The sequence below is a fragment of the Triturus cristatus genome, chromosome 5_1 (genome assembly GCF_964204655.1).
Source record: "Triturus cristatus chromosome 5_1, aTriCri1.1, whole genome shotgun sequence".
NCBI classification, from domain to species: Eukaryota; Metazoa; Chordata; class Amphibia; order Caudata; family Salamandridae; genus Triturus; species Triturus cristatus.
Genome location: NC_140587.1, coordinates 596,393,583 through 596,412,275, shown reverse-complemented (window position 1 = coordinate 596,412,275; position 18,693 = coordinate 596,393,583). Strand labels below are relative to the sequence as shown.

General features: G+C 47.5%; 1 long non-coding RNA gene across 2 annotated transcripts in view; it reads left to right on the top strand.

The window, feature by feature from the left end:
- Positions 1-1,041: 1,041 nt before the first annotated feature.
- The window catches only part of LOC146831253 (uncharacterized), a 107,709-nt gene continuing 90,057 nt past the window's right edge, over positions 1,042-18,693 (top strand). For both annotated transcript variants that reach the window (XR_014961536.1, XR_014961535.1), the window contains exon 1: positions 1,042-1,228. This is a non-coding gene — a long non-coding RNA (uncharacterized LOC146831253). The remainder of the gene's footprint in view (positions 1,229-18,693) is intronic.

Here is an 18,693-nt window from a genome sequence, read left to right as displayed (position 1 = left end):
ATCTCAGAAGCCAGTCAATACTCTTACATAATCAACCAGGGCTTGACTAAAACAGGGCCTCCGTGTTGCCTCATTTTATTTTTATTCACAAGCAGCAGCGACGGCGCCACATTTGATTCCATCTGAGTTATCTGAGAGAAGACCGGCTCTAGTTACAACCCCCACTTATCTGCTAGCCATGCGCACACCCTCCTGGCTGTGTGCTCTCTGGAGGCCATTGTTGTAGGGCACACGGGCTTTCCTCTGGCTGTCAGCCCTGCGGAGATGGTTGTTGCCCCCTCGTCCTCTGTCGGAGTGAAGGCAAGCCGGAGAGACGCAAAGATGGCCGCGTTTAAAGCGTCCTCTTGTATCAAAGGCGCTAGTGTTTTTTTGGAGCCATGTGCTCTTCTGCCTTCACCCCCAGGCGAGATAGTGGTTTCTAGAGCCAGTGTTGTAATGAAGTCTTGGTAAACCGACGTCCCTGCCCTCTGTTAACAAAGACGACCCCTCACAGATGACACCGCTGCGTATTTTTGAAACCCTCTCCTAAACCTCATAGAGTCACTGCCGAACCCTGCCCCGGGGCAAACGGCGTGAGGAAGCCTCTATGTCTAGCCAGGTCAGGGGTCACTGCGGAGAAACCCTGGGCCCGCACTGGCTGCCCAAGCCTTGGAGCAGGTGAAAAGGTGGAGAAATAAATGTTACAGTTATTTGCTTCAGTCGGCGGGGAAGGGCGAGTGCGTTTTTTTGTAACGCACTGGGCGAAATGCATGATTTAATTATAATCCAAAAAAGCAAATTACGCCAGGCCTGCTGAACAAATTGGAGGCGGCTAAATGCCCTTTTGTGCCCGCAGCTCTGGCTGTGTTTGGGAGGCCGCTGATGCATGAGAAGGAAAGTGGCTGATTTAACTCATTGAGATGCAGGAAGAGGCCTGCCTTCTTTGGAGAAAAAAAAAGTAAAATAGAGGGGGGAGGGGCGAAGTGGTGCGAGGGGGTCGGGGAGCGAAAAGGAGGGAGAGAAGGAGGGGAAAGTTGCTTTATTGGGCTAAGATTGTCTGAATCCAATGCAGAAAGCGTGATGCTCCCGCCACAAGGACCCTCCTCCACCCGCTTCGATCTCCCGCTCCGAACAAGCGCTGTGTTTTTTTGCTCTCTCATCTGGTGCAAGCGGGCCTCTCCCCGCGCCTCGAGGGTGTGGAAAATACCGCGAACACCGCAAGAAGAGGATTAGCCCTTGCAGCAAAGCGGTGAGTATGCGGACACTCGGCACTGCTTTTATGTTACCATATTACCAGAACGTCATAATTATTTACTTTTGTTCGCAGTTTCGCTCTGCGCTGGGGGCTGGCGTTGGTGTGTGTTATATGCGGTATAATCCCAAGGTCCACGTGCGTGACCGCATCATTTGAGCGTTTGATGCTATTCTGAGATTTACATGTTTTGCGACTCTCTCCGTGCGCATATCCTCTCTCCCAGCTACGGGTGATGTGCAGCGAATGCCGGGGATGATAATGATATGCAGGCTGTAATGGCGCCTGTGGATTCAAGGAACAGCTTTCCCTCTCTGCCCAGCCGGCGCAGCCTGCCTTGAGCGCTGGTTGCTCCGCGCCAGCGCCCAGTTCTCCCTTCTGTCCGTGACCCAGCACTCCAGTCTCTCGCCCGTCCTAGCACCATCTATCCCGCCGCCCCGTTCTTCACCCAGCAATTCGAGCCCACGTGCATTCCAATCCCCATCTCTCACGGCGGTTTCGGTATCCATCCCTTCCAGCACCAGCTCTCCCCTACCCAGCTGTCCCTGCGCCCATCTCTTCCATCATCCGGCACCCAGCTCTTCTAGCTCCGTGCTCTGTAATCTCTTCGAGAACCCCGCTTTCCTCGCACCGACCCCAGATCTCCCGGCGCTTAGTTCTTCAAGCACCCACTTTTCTTAGCAGCTGCTCTTCCGGTGACCCAGGGTTAACACCGGTATTTAGTTATTTTACTGTACGTGAGTGAATGTCACGGAGAGGATGTGTGCTCCTGTCACCATGGGTCCGGATTCCGATGTGTCTGCGTGGCCCGGTCCCCGTGTCTGGCAGAGGGAAGGAAGCATGCATGGTAGCCCAGGAGAGCAGATGCAAATTCTTTGTCCCGTGCCGTTTTCATTGAGCCATGAAATACCTCGGCCGCCCTCTGTACTGACACCAGAAGGGGCGCCTAGCCGCTGCAAGCGCCCCGGTCTGCACTGCAGTGTAGCGGGAGCCCCGGAAGTGGAGCGGAAGGTTTCCCCCCCACTCAAGAAGGAGTGCGCACCGAGGCACCAATTCATTGCGCTGTGGAGCGGATAGGGTACGCCGAGGCCCCCAGAGAGCACAGCCCAACTCACCGCTTTCACAAAGGAATGCGCAACCGAGAGATAACACACACAGTCGCTGCTCAGTGTCGGCCTGCAGAGCACAGAAACACAGCGAGATGTAGAAATCCCACAGCGATCCATAAGAAAAGAGCAATGTGGGATTTTACACGATGTAAAGTATGATGTGTCTTGTTTTTTATGCCTGCGAGCTATAGGCCCTCCCTTGAGTGGTATTTTGGATTGCGTTGATTTGTTCCCGCTCTTGTCTCTTAAAAGTAATTTAACATTGAGAGTGCCCGCTTTCTTGAGGGATGGGAGCCGTGCCATAAGTGCACGTGTTAAGGCGGCACTGCTGATATTTCACTGACACGTGCAAGTGACGGAGGACCATCTATTTCACATTACAAACAGGAGTTAGGAACACAATGACTGCCACCGGACAGCACGAGAAGAAATGGCGGACAGGCTCCTTCTCCATAATAACAGCATATACCACTCAGCACATGCACGCAGCCCTCTGCTGTCACATGTGACATGCACATTAAGCGTCCTGGAGCGGTGTGAGGGTGGATACATCTCGCCCCCCCCCGAGCTCGGCCTGCCCCCTGCAGAGCGTCACCTCTGCCCTGCAGCCCACATACTCAACACCATGGACAGCGATCCCAGAGCGTCTTCTTTCCAATACGTGTCTTTCCTTACTAACAAAAGTGCACACTCTGAGGGCAAATTATACATTAACCTACGTGGTTTTTACATTAAGGTTATGTGTAGCGAGGTGCGCCACTGCAGTGATATATGGTTTGCCAGCCCTCGGGCCACGCTGCCCTCACGATAAGCTCAAATACTCTGCTCCGTAATTGAAATAACAAACGCACTGTCACCAGCCACACGCTTCCCACAAACACACCGCCCGCACAATCACAACATGAGCAGGCAGTGTGGCCTTACCTGCCCACCTCTCCCTCTGGACCCTCTCTCTTACAACACACAGTCGGACTGCTGCTGAAAGCCGCCAGTCACCTGCCACCACATCTATGTAACAACAAGCATGCGGGCCCCATATGTACTCCTCGAGCAGCGTGGTTAGATGTCACGCCCTCGTCTACCGTGGCGGCCTGGTTTCATCATTCTGCACCCACTCTTGTATCTGTGCCGTCCTGTGTCAGCAACCCGCACTCACTCCTGTATCAGTGCGGCCCAGAGTAGCATCCGACGGGCCCTCCTGTTACATGCGGTCCGGTCCCAGCATCTCACACGCCTTCCTTCATCAGTACAGTATGGTCTCAGCATCTCACAGTACTTCCGGCACTAGTGTCCTCCTGTAACAGTGTGGACCGGTTCCAGCATCCCTCACTCGCTCCTACAGCAGTAGGGTCGCGTTTCAGCATCCCGCGCGCCCTCTTCTCTGTTGTGTCCTTATTCGACGCCCCCACATTACTGCATCGGTCAGTCCAGTTGTAGCATCCACACATACCCTTCTTTCAGGGCCACATGCATCTCTAAAGTCTGGATTTTTCCGACCAGGTAAACATCGTTTACTGTTAAGTAAGGTTTAGGCATATTTAGATGTGATCTTTTCAAATGTTCCTACATCATGTCCACCTGAAATTACTGTGCTCCTGTCCGTATATTCCACAGCGCTACATTGGATACTCTTTTTACATTGTGTGGATACCCGAGAAGGCTCACATGCTGTCTACACACGCACCCGTTCTGTATCGTGATTTCAGGGCTCCAGGGTGTGACGTAGAGGAAAACCAAGTGTTTCAGAATGTGCTGCACTTGTGCCTCAGCCTGTCACAAGGTAGAAACCGCGCAGCCAGAGTGAATTCCCGCCGAGATATCCCGCACTGCCCCAGAGTGGACGCGGCCCCAGGTCTTCAGTGGGTTCTTCCGCTCTGTGCGCGGTGACGTGTGGCGTTAGGCTGCAGTTGTCTGCTACTGTGCCGAGTTCTGAATTCAGAAACGTGAAGATGACGACATTCTGAGGTACGGTTTATGGATTTGGAGACGGCTTTCATATCCTTCAGAGTACCGCCTTTCAAAGGTGTGCGCGTTGCGCCTTCACTGCACAGCCGCCCACAAAAGAAACGAAGGTGTTCGTGCATTAGGCCTGCTGCACTTTGGCATTTCCATTGACACTCAGTCAGCCCAAATACACATGCCCGTTTTGTATGAATGTGCGATGCATAGATACATTCATACATAGCACTAGATTATCTGCCCCCACACCGATCAGTACGGTAATGGCGATGGTGCAATTTTAATGGTGTTTACGCAGATAGTGGCAAACAGATTGATGGGACAGAGATAGACTATTTATACATTCTTTGTCACAATTGTGTTAAAGAAGTCTTCTTTTTTTTTTTTTTTTAAATCAAAGCACCATATCGATATATAAGTATATAAGTGAATGCAGAGAAAGCGCTCTTACACTTCATTTGTGCCTGGAGCGACTTTTTAATTTATATATATGTATATATATATATATATATATATATATATTTTATATACGTGAGATACGTGAGTTATTTACATTGATTATAAATATAGATACATGTGCATTGCTGATTTATGTGCTCGTATTTTTAATTTACTGTTTTATTCATCACACGCTCAAATACAAAACGAGTTGCAACTCGATATAGTATGCAGTAAGTGTGTGTGTGGTGTATGTGCGTACCGACCCAATGACTGCCTCTAAATGATATCACTGCGTGCACGCACCCCTGCACCCACAGTGCACGAGAAGGCTGTGTGTGAAAGAGTCCATTTTGGAAGCAGACTCATTTTATCCCAGGGCTGTGTGCGCTTTGTCGGCGTTGGCTCCTGGGCTCCAGAATATTCCCCTCCTGCACCGTGGATGGATGTAGCGAGGATAATACGTATGTAGTACATTTACATGCACTGGATAGGGATACAGTTGTATTCTTTTAAAAAACATATACTGGATCAAGTATGAGATGAGATGGGAGCACGTTCGGATTCAGATGTGTGTATCACTGATAACTTGTGTGTTTTTTAAACGTAAATGTCTGTTTCAGGGGTGGTAGTGCTCTACTTTGAACTGTGTGTCTTTTTGTGGTGAGTTCGCGTACACTGATGGTATACTTCACCGCGTGCCTTAATGTGTCTGCCTGGCAGTGTGTGGGTTTCTGTGTATGTGTGCCTTTCTGTCTGTACCTGTGTATGCGTGCCTATACAATTGTGCTTGTTTCATTTCCGCCTAGATTCATATGTGTATTGTGGCTAGCGTGGCTGTGCGTTTCAGAGTGCGTGCGTGTGTGTGCGCGTGTGAGGCCTGTATGGATGTGTGCGTCTTTGCACGTGCATGCGTGTGTCTTATGTGAGCCGATGTGTGGGTGTTTGCTTGTGTGCGTACCGTTTTGTCTGTGGATGCGGAGCAGGCACTCGAAGCTCGGAGCATGTGTGTTTTGTGGTGTATGTCTGTGTCTCTGTGAGTTTGCGTGCCTGGGTCTGTGTATCTGGGATACACAAACGCACATACACTTCCGGCCCCATTGTGCCAGTTCAGAGGCTGCGCCTGTGCTCGTGCCTAATATCTGGGCCCTCTTTGGTTTCAAGGACACTGGGAGATGATCAGGACTTTAGGAGCCAACAGCTGCCTGGCTGGTGACGTCAGCAGTTCGGTGTAATCCTCTTGTGCTCGCGGCAGATGCCTTATTTGTTTGGCTGGAGAGCCTCAGTCCCTGATTCTGGAGCAGCCAGCGAGGCGGACAGACCGGGCTGTACTCTGCGCACCCCTCTCAGCACTCGGGGCTCAGAGGGGCCGCACACACGGCTAGCACACGACGAACACGGTAACATATTGGGGTTTCGAGCTCACTAGGAGTGCGATAAATGTGTTCAACCTTTGCCTATTTATTTAAGCTCAGTTGAGGACATGTTCTTTGCCTTATGCGTTTTGGTGGCTCTGTGGTGCCCTGCTGTGGGGATTCAACCTCCGTGGTGCACCCAAGGGCCCGAGTTCTCTTTCTCTGTTTCTCTGAGTGGATTGGTTTTCTCTATGCTCAGCATTGTATTTGTCCTGTTTTTGCTAGATCTTTCTCTACCCAGAACCACCTTGTACAGTATTTTACTGACTGGCGGAGTTGATCAGGTGTGATATAATGGTACCATATGGTTCTCATTGCCTTGCTGATAAATGCTGTTCGTGGTACTTGGGTGCTGCTGATGACGATCTGCTCTCACCTTGCGCATCTCACGTGGTGTTTCTATGTCCATTTGTAGGCTGCACTTGGAGGCGGCGAGCTCTGGAGGGAAGGAGGTCGGCTGCTCCTGGCACTGCGGCGGTGCCCCTGGCAGCCACGCGGCGCTGCATGTCTATGGACCTGGAGGAGACGGAGCTTCTGTGTAAACCCTCAGACTCTCTGTTCTTCACTCGTAATCAGTGGCTCCATTAACAGAGCCGGGCCGCCCTGGAGACGACAACCTCCACATTCAGGATCTGCACCAACATCTGCCGGACGGAAGGGGCTCCGGAGCGCCCAGGGCCAGCCCTCGGCTCCGGCCGCTGAGACTCCTGCGCGTTGAGTGCTGTCTGCACTCTCCTGGGACCGGGCACGCGCCTCTCGGATCATTTTATAATTACAAAGACAGACGGCACGGATTGTGAGTGTTTCAGATGTATGTGCCAAACAAAGGTCCAGCACAACCGCCCTGGCCAGGAGTCTGAGCTCCAGGATTGTGCATTGAGAGGCCCTCCCCGTGACTTGGAGATGCAATGACCTTTGCCTCGTCACAGAGGACAGACTCAGGTTACAGCGCGCCAAGCACCATTCTGTACAGTCCTGTGACGGGTGTACCTTAGCTGCGTCAGAGGTCACTTCAGGAGGTAGCCTGTACTGTGTGTTGTGTGAGCTTGTGTACAGATACAACAAGGTGTGTTGGACAATTGAGAGGGGTTGTGGGTGTACAGCTCCACAGAACGGCAAGGAGTGACCCCTCGGACTTCCATGCCTGCGGTGACTCCAGTATGCGGCGAAGTTGCCTTGGCGCCCCCTCGCGGACACTCTAGACTTGGACTCTGCGTGTTCACAGCGGACCTTGATTTAATGTCATACAATTAAGGCACGCGGTGAATGCCAAGAGCTGAGCCTGCAGACCACAACAGGGAGAAGAGGACACCAACATCTGCAGCCAAAGACTTGGGGCGCAGAGCTCCCAGCGTGTGCACCTCTGTGTCCTAATTCTATTTCTAAGGGGGTGGTGGTGAGCGGACGGCATGCTAAGCCTGGTGTTCATGGAAACGCGCCTTTTGCTGGGCTCCGGCGTTTTCCCCGTGGCTGCGCGTGCACTTGAAGCATGCCCATCAAATGTAGGCAGCAAGCAGAATGGTATCCTAGCAAGGATGCCCGAAAGGTTCTTCTTGTCACCAAAGCTTAGAATTTGGCATTGTTAAAAAAAGAACAGTTCGTGTTATTAGGGTTATGGCGGTCTGTGTGTTATGAGGTCTGGGCTAACTGGCCACTGTGCCTTTCGTGATTGGCTATAGCCAACATGGACCTCGGAGAACGTGGACACCGGTAGGCATGCCTTGAATAGTATATGAAAGAAAATAAACACAATGTATGTATTCTTTTCGCATGGGTTGCAAACACATTTTGATATGTATTAGAGCTTCATAAAGCCTCTGTGATGTTAGTGATTAACTATGATTGTATGGTGTTGGTCGGCAGAAGTGGTGGTAAGAGGAACAGAGAGCAAGGCTGCTGGGGAGTCCCCCCGCTGCCCATGCTATGGGAACATCACATCCAGAGCCTGCCTTTGTGTGCAGCGGCAGCACGGGAGCTGTCCGGGTACTGAAACATCCGCTCCCTCTAAGCCCGGCAGATGGCCGCTGGACGGGCGGCACAGACACCCCCTACTGGCCAAGCGCAGATATGCTCTGAGGAGTGCCTATGGTGTGCATCCTTACTGCAAATTCCACATGCACCACTGCAATAGAAAATAATTTAACATAAACCTTTCTCTATATTTTTTATTTATGAAGAACAAATCCCGCAAACCAGTCTGTGGAGGAAATGACAACATACAAGACACTGCAGGCAGTGAGAATAAAACAATGGTACATTACTACTGCCATCGCTATGTCTGCCAATTCGATATCTATCTGTTTTCCTAGGTTTCTATGTGTATATTTATATGAATTGACTTTTATCTTTTGTTTTATCATTTCTTATCGACAACCAAGGCGATCCTGTTTTACTACTCTGTGGAAATGATCTTTATTTAAAACGTGTTGCAAGGGAATTCGGTTAGTGTCAAATATGATTTAATAGAAAGTGTAATATGTACTATGATTCTATATTGCATTGAGGAATTCTAGAGACATCAACAACAAAGGTCCTGTGGTTTCTAAAGGTCGTCAGAAGTTTGACATGGCAATTTAGGGTCATATTATACAGGTAAACTCGTATGTATTTGTTTATATTATATATTTATTTTAGATTAGTTAGCTTGAAATGTCTCTTTTTTTAAAACTGTAAATGAAACACTGGACTTTGTGGTATGGATGTCTGCTATATAAAGAAATATTTAATGATGCGTTTAAGAACGTAGACATTTAGAAAAAAAACTCTACATTGTTAAAAAATAACATATTTTGTCTCTAGATGGAAGAGATTGTTGATGATTTTCTATTCAAAGTATAGCTCACAAAGGGCATTATTTGAAGCTAAAATGTTTTGGTTTTGTTTGTCTTTCGCGAACTAATAGTTACTAAAACAATGGAAAATGTCTCGGGCCAACAGAATTTTGCCATTCTCTGACTCCCTCATATACACATAGTTATGGGTTTAATACACTCACCACAAAACTGAATGCATGGTGTGCAAATTTCGACACAAATGCGGGTACTGGCTTACATGGCTTAAAACAATACTGCCAGAGAATGTGTCCCCGAATGACAAATAATTTCAGCACCTTTTGAGTCTACTTGACACATATTAGATAACCCCGAGGCATAGTTGGTTTCTTCCTTGTCCATAATCGTAGCGTCCTGAAAATGTAAAGATACGCAACTTGGGAGGGGTTGCCATTATGATGCTGCAATCCATCTTTCAAATGGAAATGTGGAATATTTCCCGTATTTCAAGGATCCTTGTGCTACAAGGTTTTTTTTAACCGGTATTTATGCGTATATGTGTGCATATATGTTTGTAGTATATTTCCATATGTATGTGTATATTTGTATGTGTTTGTGTGTACCACTTAAGAAATAAGCAATTATGTTTCTCACATCAGTGTCACAAATGCATAACCTAAAAGTTATGTTTTACATCAATACATTTCCCTAGAAACATGCAACACACAATAAAATCATCATTTATAAAAGACTGCAACATAAGAAAGCACATTTCAGTACATATTCCGCACTATGTTGGAGTATGGCGGTCCGCGTTCGAGATGGTACATCCGGGAGCTTCCTGTCGATAAAAGATATCTGGTAAGGTTCTAGCAGGGACACGAACAGGACAGGCGCGTGAACGACAGGGCGACATCATGGTGCCCCTGTCTTCATTTCATCAAGTCGTTTGTCACAACAACGTCCTAATGTCTAAATTCGGATGTTTTTATTAAAAAAATATATTGTTACGTTGTATGTTCGGTAATTATCTGCAGATTCATATGCTGGCTGCACGCTACAGGCCTCCCTGCCACATAACCGCGTCTACCCATTCATTCCAAGGGGTATGTCTGTGAGCCCTAAAACTGTTAAAAAGAGTAGAAGCGCAGCTGGCGTCGGAAACTTTCGCTCCACCACAGAAGAGAGCTCGAGCTCACAGGAGAGCGCGCTCTTGTCTGTATGCCCAGGCCACCGCCACACACGTATAACTGTCCAGATAAAAACACGGCGACCGAGAGCTCACCTGGCCCTGGTCAGAAACGCCGTCCTTACCAGTCGCAACCCTGCTTCGAACACAGGACGGTGGATCTGAGGTCAGAGGGGCAGATGAGCGGAGAGACTCGAGGGGAGGCTGCGACGAGGCTCATCAGGGCCTCGCTCTGCACACGGCGCTGTGGCACGTCTATGTGCTTGGTTTCTTACTGATGGAGACGAAGATGGCTTGTCAGAAGCAAAGAAGCACAAGGGATGATTTATGCGCTCGATGCGCAGAGAACCTAGCGCCAAGAAGCAGTGACTCCTTACCAAAAACCCTTTACGGTAGCAGGAGCCCCTCAAACGTGAGGCTCTGGCCGCATAGGCCGTGGAGCCGGGAGTAGGCCGAATAGGCAACACCGGGGCTGTAGAGGTTCAGGGTTGGAGGTATGTTCTGCAGTTTCGTTCCAACGTTTATGGATGGTTTGCTGTACAAAATGTTTCCAAATACAAATTTACACATTTAAATTGCCACACGTCCCATTTCAGTATCCGCGACAGCATGTGGTGAAAGCAAAATCACAAGCACAAAACTAGGAGCAGGCGTCCATTGTCAATGTTCCTGTTATATCATTTGTGCCACAAAATAACAAAAATATGAGGGCGCTAAAATAATGCCAAGACCGTCGATTTATGAAACTTTGATAGTTTTAAATTATTTATCGAGAAGAAACGCCTCCTATTCTGAGCATTTACTGCTAGCAATGCTCCTGGAGTCCGCGCACATAGCAAGCAGTATGAACCGCCTCAAACCACCCGCGGAAGTTTCACAATTTGACATGCCCCTGGCTTGGCAGCTGCTAATTTGCACAACTCGCACAATTACAAATGCAAGCGTTAAATGAAGCCTGCAAACCCGGGCGCTCCACGGGCGAAATCTGCATTTGAGTTAACAGACAACAGTGTGGGGGACAGCAGGACACGTGTATGCAAATGAGACGCCGGCACGGTTGCTTCCAAGCTCCTGTGCTTCAGGCAGCCCCTCACCCAACCCCCCCCCCCCCACCCCCAAGAAAAGAAAACAGCACAGGACTTTTCAAAGTCACACACGACGTACATACTTTGTACAATTGAAAGGGACAGCACGTTTTCTTATCAGTATGGTTTCACTACTTGCAATGAAACAGTAGGGTTACTTCTTTGTAAACAGGAAGTCCTGCATAGTGAGCGCCTGCACTTTTATATTTCAATTTGAGCACTGTGAGGGCCCATTTCGTTCGTAAACGAGCTCGACCCGTAGTAACTTCAAATTCCTAGACCAATACACACTTCCATCCACAGACAGAAGCGCATCGGGGATATATAACTCAAGTTAGGCAGATAGGGGCTTATTTACAAGCCCCTTTTATCCCTGGTACGTCACTTATCCCCATATTAAAAGTGACGCACCGGCTGCACAAGGGCTTATATAGTGCGTAAACGTGAACTACGCAGCAAGCAGCGAAGTTTCTGTGTGCGTACGTGCGTGCGCTGAGTAAGTGCTTTAGTGGCAATATCTTTTTTGTGCCCATGTCTGATTGTGTTTCCATCATATCTGTGCTCGGAATCAGTTTTTCGATTCATATGTGTATCCATGCTTTTTGCGTGTGTGTCTCTCTGTGACTCCCTACGTTCGTTTGCGTGTGTGTTTGTGGGGCAGTGTCAGGCTGTCTGTGATTTTGGGCTGGACTGTGCCCCTGTGTGTTTGTGTGCTTTTATGCGTGCTTGTGTTTGTGTTCATACGTATTCATGCGTGCATCTGTGCATGTCTCTACATTATTTTGTTTGTATTTTAAATTGTTACCGTCATGCAGAAAACTAAGAGGTGTTTTCCAGTATGAAAAACTAAACACATGCGTTGTATGCTTGCATTCAGGAACACAAAGCACCCAAACCAAGACCACGGTTCACCCGTTGCAAAATATTACAACATGGCGGGGCTAGAAGCCAGTTTAAATGTTTCCAAAATGGCCTCCCCTCGTGTATGACCATGCCCCCTGGTGATCGCCCAAATGCATTCACATTTTGATGAGCTTGTGCATGTGTCATGCCGAATTTGCACTTGATAAATTCATCTCAGCCACTGCTTCACTTTTTGACAAAGGACATGCAATTGTTCAGTGACCCAGTTCTTGAAATGTGTCGATGCTCATTGGGCATTCTCAGACACGAAGGAAAATATTGTGAGTGCATTACATTTGTCTATTTGGCCTATTTTCAAAATATCTCCAACTTGCATTAATTTTGGTGCGATGTGTGTGTAACATGACGCCTCCTCTGCACGTTATGCTTCACCAAGTGCGAACAGGAGCAGCGAGTGTCTCACGGAAGAGTCATTAGTTATTGGAGTAGAATTTTTTTTTGTGTGGCAGAAAGTATATGTAATGTCGACTGTTATGCAATGCAAGTTATTTTTAACTGCAATCATAAAGAGATTTTCAAAGGAGTACACATAACCTGACATCAGCTGGGGATAAAGAAAGGACTGGGCGTTTGGACACTGAGGGGTAGATTTTTCAAGAAAGTGACGCATCTGTAGAGATGCGTCACTTTCCTTGCGCCACCCTGAGAAACCCTTGCGCCACCATGGATGCGCCGTATTTACAATACGGCGCACCATGGCACAAGGATTGACAGATGTGTCAGAAATTCTGACGCATCTGTTCGGGCAAAAGTCACATATTGCTGGAGTCGTGTTGCAAGCACGACGCAATTCCAGCAATATATTTGAGGCCTATTCTCACTGCACTTTGTTACTCCTTAAGCCTGCTTCAAGCAGGCGTAAGGTTTTGATGCAGTGGCGTCCTAGAAGTGAGGCAGTGAAATCTTGTAGATTTCACCGCGTCACTTTTACGAGGCTTTCCTGCGTGGGAACGCCCACCCTGCATACATTATTCCTGACGCAGTTATAATGTGACTGAGGGCTTTACAACTTGACTTATCTCCCTAGATGCGTCTCATTGTAAATTGGCCACATTTTTTACGCCACTGCTGCGTCACAAAAGTGATGCAACAGCGGTGCAAAAGGGATGCAAGGGGCATGTAAATTTGCCCCTGAATGTGTTTGTAGGATACTATTCCAGATGCGCTGCTTTAAGGTGGATTATTCCATGACTTCCTGGCTTTAAAAGACTGTTTGAATGTCTAGTATTCAAGCAACAGTTTAGAAGCAATCTCCTGAGTCCACATAAGAGTATCACTTCTTTCTCAGACGCTGCCACGCACAGATCATGCATCATGTTCACCACATAACTTCAGAGCACATTTCTGTCCATGAATAATCACAATGATATCTTCTCATTTAGAAGTCAGGACACCCATGCATCTTTGGCCCTTACAAGCATATTTCACCCTGCAGTCCATTGGACAAGACAACACAGGCAAAAAAAAACGTGTGAGGCCTCTAACATCGTACATTTTCTTGACCCTTTCTGGCATACACCCTCGTGGCATAGATTCTGGGCCTCATTTACGAGGTTTTGGAGCAGGGCAGCGCCGCAGAGAATTTTGCGGCACTGCCCTGCGTCAAAAGAAAATGGCGGCAATGGGCCGTATCAATGAGATACAAGGCATTCCTGTCCTTTTCCCCAGCACAGGTGCACAATGGGCTGTCATGGGCCAACACGGGCACCCTTGCCCCATGGTGCAGGGGTGCCTGTGTTGCGGAGCTGATTGATTTTGTGCAGTAAGGGACACCTTCTGGCACAAAACTGAGGTGATTTCCACTTTCTATGTGTCCTGCAGAATGCATCACACATAGAAAGAGGAAAAGACAAAGAGAAATGAAAACATTTCTCCTCGTTGCACCTCCCTAGTGCCACTCTTGAGGTGGCGTTAGAATCTGACTCATTCACAGGTTTACGATTCGTCGTAACTCTGGGAATGCTTTAGATTCCACAGGTGTTGCATGAAAGGTGCACATATTTACAAGGCTGTGAAAAGCAAGGTAAAGTGGCTTTGTGTGGCCTTGTAAATACGCTGCATCACATTGAACCACCAGAACATAAAAAAGTGATGCTGTGGAGGTGCAAAAGTGCCACTAGGCGCTTCATAAATGAGGCCCTCTGTATCGCATTTTCTGATTTAATTGGCACACTAGTCTGGCTCCGACGCAAGACCACAACACCTATATTAGGAAACACAGCACCCATAAACCTATGCATAATGCCAAAACACCTTCTAAACCAGCTGTTAACTAGCTAGTTAAAAGGACACAGCTACGTCAGGTACCGTCCCTCCATATATTACTCTTTCAACATGGATTTTGTTGACTTTACCATTCCCTGTAACCTCCCTTCGGACCACCCTGGAACCTTTCATAGATGGTCTATGGTTGACACAGCTGGTGGACCTCGAGACATGTCCTACATCATCTTACCACAAGTGAACACCTCCCAATACCACTACTCTGCATCAATTTGCCTAGTTTACCCATTTCCTCAGCCATTACATGTCTGGTGTTAGCCATGACCTTTTGACTTTAAAAAAAACGTATATAAGTAATATACATACTTAAAGAGCCTTTCAGCTAGCCATCTTCAATCATTGGTCTCTTGCTATGTCATTCAGATTTTCTCCCACCAACTATAACATGCAACATGTGACAATAGGTCAGACCTCTTCAGTTGTGAAGGACTTCACTGTGAGTGATGTGGCATTCTTACTACTTCACAAGGACCTCACCTGCACACAAAGTTGTTACCTTCAGTGTCAAGGATGTGGCAAAGTGTACGTTTTCAGGTTTTGGAGTGGTCAGTCAAGCCGGTGCTGAGAAAAAAGGGTGAGGCAAAACGTGTTTCCCCCATGAAAATTAGGCACAGCGTCAGCCAAAACAGCTGTCAACTTTGGCAGAAAGCTACCTTTTGTTCCACACAGCTTGTCTTTTGTGATTTGGTGTATATCCATTCAGTACTTTTTGAGTAATTAAGGTTCAAATTTATGTTTATATCAGACCACGAGGATCCCCAGATCTGATAGATCTAAAAATAAGATCTGATTGGCTATAATGATGAAGTGGCAGCCATTTTAGGTCTACGGGCCACAGTCCCATGTTGTAGGCAAAGAAAACATATAGACGGGCAGGGAAAGGATAACCAATGGACCAAAAACATATTTTTTCCAGTGGTACAGTGGATCCATGTAGCATCCTCAGCACCAGTAAAAAAGAATGGCATGCTCTATCATTTAAAAAACATAAACCCCCCGGGGTAGCCTATGTAATACCACTTGGACCCTAATCCCCCTGGCTGATTAATTCATTTTGGGTAGGGGGCGTGCAGCCCCTCCGACCCAAGCCCCAGATAGGCCCCAATGGACCCCATACCCCTTTGCCATTTTGTTTGGAGGAGAGGGGCATGCGCCCCCCTCCCTGAACCATAGACTAGCTCCGAGGACCTCATCCCCCAGTGCCCGATCCAACAAACTGTGTTCAGGGATCTCATTTCCCGGGAAACTGCTGTTCCCACACAGGAAGATTGTGGGCAGAGAGTACAAATTTTATTCCCTACCTGCACTCTCCAGGGCAGGAAACACAAAGGTTCTCCAGCACGATGGGCTCACAGAAAAAAGTTATGCAGTATATGTCCCTTTAAATGTGTTTTTTGAGTAAAATATATATGTGTATATATATATATATTTATATCATCATCATCATCATCATCAAATCTTTATTTCGGTCACTATGGACCATAAAAGATACAGAGAAATACAATGTCAATTTGACAGTAAAACATGAGCAATAGTAATTTCACGATAAAATAAACACTTTATAGGTGTAATATTAACTAGCATAACATAAACAATGAAGACTCATAAGAACAATCTTAAAAACATTTAAAATGGAGTGTTATCTAGACATAATGCGATTGCGAATAAACCATGCTGTGGTTAAAAATTTGGCTACGGCACATACAGTAGGGGGAGACAGGTCAGATTTTAAGATTCTATATGCAGGACGGTATTCCTTAAAGCCTAAGTTCCTGAGGAGGGGCACAAGCCAGTATTTACGTGGATTGTTATATGCAGGAGAGAAAAAGATCATATGTAAGTCGTCTTCTCTCATAAGAGGGCAAACCTGGCAATTAGGAGTAGTCTGCGTATTGAGCCAGTGCTCTGTGTATGCCCTCAGCGGGAGAGATCCATAACGCCACTGCAAATACAATTTACGTGTTAGTGGTGGAGCAACATCATCTAGGACCAGCTCCAGATGGTAATAGTCCTTGAGAGCAATGAAATGTATGGACAATGACTCTTGGCAAAGTGATTTAAATGCTGCCTGTAACTTGTACTCGCGGTAAGCGTCGGCCAATGATCTACGGGAGATCCTTGGGCAGGCGCTCCGCGGGTCAAGCCACAACTCTGGCTTCCCCATCATATAAAAGGTGTTCTTGATATATTTAAACCAGGGTATATGCAGCACCTTAGGGAAGCACAGAATTTCTTCTAGTTCTGCTCTATAACTAGATAACTCTAGGGAACTCCAAACTCTACACCAGTACATCAAAGGCCTCAGTCCCAATTCTTCAGAAATTGGTCTTAGGCCAAGATCCAATCTCAGCGGGAGGAGCGGGGTGTTTGATGGTAGGGCGGTCAGTTGTCGGATAAAGTTGTTCTCGGTTATCTGCAACTTCTGACACGCTACATGTCCCCATATCTCACCCCCGTAGATTACTGCCCCTCTAGCCTGTGTTTTGTAGATATGGAGAGGTGGGCCAAGTGGCTTGTAGGAGGACCTAGAAATCAGCCTGGTTATGCCACCTGCAAGTTGGGCAAGTTTCAAATTTGCTCTGGTAATATGCGTATCCCAGGTCAAAGATTGATTCAAGGTGACACCTAAATATTCAAATGTAGAGACCCGGGCCAAACTTTCTTGTCCAATCGTGGGGTTTGGACGGGTTGAAGGAGGTGGGTTGAACGTCATAAATTTAGTTTTGGTCGCGTTCACCTCCAAACCACGGAGCTCAAAAAAATTAATGAATCCATCCAAGAATCTCTGGAGGCCCATTGGTGATTTTGAGAGCAGGAGGGTATCGTCCGCAAACATGATTGCGGGTACCCTCCTGCCATTCAACACTGGGGCATCAATATAGCTAAGCCCTGTCAGGAAGTCTATAACACCGTTCACGAAGAGGCAGAACAGGGTCGGTGCAAGCACACAGCCCTGTCTGACCCCCGTGTCCACGGGAAAATCCTCTGTTAGTGCACCTCCCTTGCCGCATCTGACTTTAGCATAATTGCCCTGGTGGAGCCTCATCAACATAGTTAAGATGTCGCCCGGAACATCTAAGTCTTTAAGTACCATCCATAGTTTGGCACGGGGGACCAAGTCAAATGCTGCCCGCAGGTCAACAAAGACCGTATACAGCGTGCCTCTGCCCGCAGTCACAGTTTTCCAATATAAATAATTGAATCGAAAAATCTGATCTATTGTAGAGATGCCTTCCCTGAACCCAGCCTGGTATGGGCTCAATATGTCCCTCTCTGCAATCCAAGTTTGGAGACGATTCAATAATAGTCTACCAAACAACTTTTGTGTGACGTCTATTAAGCTAATTGGTCTATAATTGGAAGGGAGCAGAGGGGACCCCTTTTTGAATATTGGGACAATCTCTGCTCCCAACCAAGTATTTGGGACCTCCATGCCAGCCAGAATGGAATTAAATAAGCACAGCAGGTATGGCGCCCAGACGGCTGGTTCATTTTTGAATTAGTCACCAGGCAATCCATCAAGCCCCGGTGCCTTGCCTGGTGCTAATCTGTCTATCGCCTCGTGTACCTCCCTTAGAGTAAAAAAGTGCCCTTTGGTATTGTCAATAATAAAATTGGACGTCTCCGATGTATTTAGTGTACTATATAGAGATTTGAAATGATTACGCCATGCTTTAGCCGAAATATTAGGTTCGGTTGCATCAGGTAGTGTATCTGTCCCTGTATTTACAAGGCGCCAGAATAAGCGGGAATCGCCTTTTGCTAGTGTCATTTTTAGTTTCTCCCACCTATTGTTCTCCCATTCCTTTTGGGCAGCGCCGGTCATGCATTTGTAAGCTAAACGCCTAGCCCTGATAACCTCAATCCCTAGACCCTCTTTCAATGCAGCCAGGAGGTTTGATTTAGCCCTCCGGCATGCAGAGTTATACCAGCTGGGAATGTGTGGGCATTTAGTGGGTCCTTCCTGCGATGTAAAAAGGATGTCAGATAATGCCAGGGTTAGGTCTGTATGAAGAGTCCCCCACTCAGTCCAGTTATCGGGGCAATCATTTCGGTCAATGACTTCCAGAGCCTTAGAAAAAATGGGAATCGCCCGGGCATAAAGACTGGGGAGATTGTCTGGGTTAAGAAGTAATCTTTCCCATCTCACTCTCCGTCGGTTGTTGGCAATAGTTAGACCCGCCCGATGGGACGTGGTCTGCTCCCTCGTAACCGCGCAATCTGCAAAAATGTATTCTGCTTCAAGAGCGCGGTGGTCACTATCCACACCTGGCAAAACCCTAAAGTCT